This window comes from Belonocnema kinseyi, chromosome 4 (assembly GCF_010883055.1).
Source record: "Belonocnema kinseyi isolate 2016_QV_RU_SX_M_011 chromosome 4, B_treatae_v1, whole genome shotgun sequence".
Lineage (NCBI taxonomy): Eukaryota > Metazoa > Arthropoda > Insecta > Hymenoptera > Cynipidae > Belonocnema > Belonocnema kinseyi.
In genome coordinates this window covers 33917677-33920802 of record NC_046660.1, presented here as the reverse complement: position 1 = coordinate 33920802, position 3126 = coordinate 33917677, and the positions used below count along the sequence as shown (strand labels likewise).

At 33.9% G+C, this 3126-nt stretch overlaps 1 protein-coding gene across 1 annotated transcript in view; it reads left to right on the top strand.

Annotated features, from left to right (window-relative positions):
- Positions 1-3126, top strand: part of LOC117170826 (bone morphogenetic protein 4) — a 92367-nt gene that overhangs the window by 25715 nt on the left and 63526 nt on the right. The gene's annotated exons all lie outside the window — the stretch shown is intronic.

The following is a 3126-nucleotide window of genomic DNA, read 5'->3' as shown; positions in this document are numbered from 1 at the left end:
GACTAGAACTTTAATTGACAGGAGAACTTTGAACATCGAGGTCTTAGCAGTGAGGAAGGAAATAGATATATAAATGATTACAGACACAAAAAGAGGATAGTCAAACGATTAATTAAGGTAAGTAAAGATAAAATTAGAGAAGAAGAGAAGAAAATACAAAACGACTTTGAAGGAAGCAAGAAACTACTTAATAATAAAATGAAGGAAATGAATGTACAAAATTTGTGAACATGAGAAATAGTAATTGGAAAATGCTATATGATGCAGACGGGATACTAGACGCTTTCAGAGACTATTTTACGGGACAATTAGGAGATGAAGCTATAGGACACCACAACAGCGATGTAGAACACAATGCGTTACAAAACTTATTTGAGAAAGTCTCTGTCACTAAGGTTAGGGATATAATTAGGAACTTGAAAAACGGTAAGGCTGCCGGAATAGCCTGTATTAAGGCTTAAATGCTTAAACACGGTGGCGAGTACATACTACATAGACTGTGCAAATTATTTAATTAGTTTTCGAGATGGAAGAAGTCCCATATTATTGGAAAAAAGCGATTATCGTACCAATATACAAAAGAAAGGGTGATAAAAGCGACTGCAATAATTACAGAGGGATTCACTTGTTAAGTACCGTAAGTAAAATATACTCAAAAATACTTATTCGTAGGATAATGAAAATAACAGAAGCAAAGATTTGAGAAGCCCAAATTGAATTTATGCCAGGAAGGTAATGTACAGATCAAATATTTAGCTTAAGGCAAATCACAGAAAAAAGTTTGAGAAAAGGAAAAAAAGTTTTCTGTGCATTTTTTGACCTAGAAAACGCTTGTGACAAGGTACATGGAAGGAAACTTTGGGAAGTCCTGAAAGAGTATGGAGGCAATGGATGGCTCCTACAAGCTATACAAAGAATATATACAGGTAGAAAAGCGAGTGTAAGGGAAAATATGAAATTGAGTGACTGTTTCGATATTATTCAAGGTGTTAGACAAGATTACATTATGTCTTCATCGTTATTTATATTATTCATGGACAAGTGTTTAAGAATGGCTCTTTCCGATGAAGAAGGTGTGAATCTTGAAACAGTAAGGGTACGTGGGTTAGCCTTCGCAGATGATAAGTTTGTTATGACAGAGTCAATCGAAAATTTGCAAAGAATTTTGAATAAACTGAATGCAAGCATGAAAAGCATGGGCCTCAAATTTAACACAAATAAAATAAAAACTATGGTGTTTGAAGGAAAGAGTGAAAAAACACTATGCAATAATGTATTAAATAGTGAGAGAATCGAAGAAGTTGATAAGTTCGTATACCTTCGTAGCTTTTTTACTAGGGACGGGAAGATAGATGAGGGTTTAGATAGACGCATAAACGTAGGTAAGAAGGTTATTGGTAGAACAGGGCCCCTTATCAGAAGTAAAAATATATCAAATAAAGCTAAAATGGGAATGCATAATTCTATATTTGTACCGACTGTAATATACGGTAGCGAGACATGGACTTATCAAGAAAAAGATAAGATTAAAATTAACGCAAATAACATGAAATTCATGTGCATAATAAGCGGGAAACTCTGATGGACAAAGTGAGTAATGAGATAATTCTCAAAGAATGTGGTGTAGAAGAGACGCTAGTAGAGACATGGGAATGAAATCAGTTAAGATGGTTCGAGCATGTTGAGAGAATGCGAAATGAACGATTAACGAAACAAGTGTATCACGGTAAAGTAAATGGCAGCGTGTCCAGAGGCAAACCGCGGAAAGACCGGTTAGGATGTGTGAATGAGATCGTAGTTAGAAGAGACATAACAAGCCACAGAAAAATGAGAGTCTGCATTAAAAAATACATGGTCGTAAAAGAAGCTAGAAAATTATGCCAGGACAAAAAAGTATGGCGGCAAACAGTAAATAAAAAGAGTGTCAATAGAGTGAATGACGCCTGAAACAAAATACCTTGGATACTAATAGAGCCAAGTGGGGAACCTCACATGAGGACTTTTTGTGGATCTTCACTTGTGTTGATTGCTAGAGAGATTGATCAGCAACCTGGAGCAGTGTTGCGGAACGAACGTGTTATTTAAATAAATAATACGAGAGTTCTGGATCAATCTAAAAATTTTATTTCCCTTCCTTACATTACTTCCTTCCCCACCGAGTGAGTCCCGCCTATATGGAAGGGGAAATGGCCTAATGTTGTAATAATAATAAAGAACTTTAGCGGAAATTAAGAATATTGCAAAGACTATAGGCTGAGGGATTTGTAAAGATTTCACAAGATTTGAAAACGATATTTTGAAAACTTTAATAGATTTTAAAAGATTTTACGCAAATTTCGAGTAAGGTTGTAAAACTTCAAGGAATTTGAATGAATTTCGAGCAATTTAGGAACATTATAAAGGATTTGAAAAAGCTTTGGGAGAGTTCAAAGGATTTTAACTGATTTTGTGCCATTCAAGAGATTTTAAGGAATTCCGCGAAATTAAAGTGTATTACAAATATTTGCAAAGATTTTAAATATGTTAAAGAACTGCAGACATTTCATGGTATTTCAAAACATTTCAAGACATTTTGAATTTCAAGTGATTTTGTGAGTTTTCAAGAGATTTTGAGAATTTGAAAATTTGGAAGTTTTGTTTGCAAGTAAATTATTTTATATACCTTGTTAAAAATTTGTATCAAAAAGTTCTTTCCTGTCACAGGAATATTATGCAAGAATTAAAATAATCATTGTAATATAATAGAGAAATGGTTCAGAATGATTTGAAGATTGTCAAAGTGCAAAGTGGCATCGTTCTGTCGCAGCTTCACAAACATAGTAATTATTGCCTCAGAGATATCGGTTCCCCTCCCATTATTATCAGGGCATTTGTCCCATAAATATCTTTTTTTCCACAATCATCAGAGACAAACGACAAAGTGGATCAGTCTTTCGTAATTTTGCGTTATAACGTGCAATACACATTAACATTCCTCAAGATTCATTGAATTTATCCTAATTATTTAATCTTAAATGTAAGTGGGTGTGATTTCGGAGAAGAGAAGCTTATTATAAATTGTTTTAAGTGAGAAAGTGGTTTAGTTGATCACTATATGTGATGTTCAACTCTTAAGGTTCAAATGGT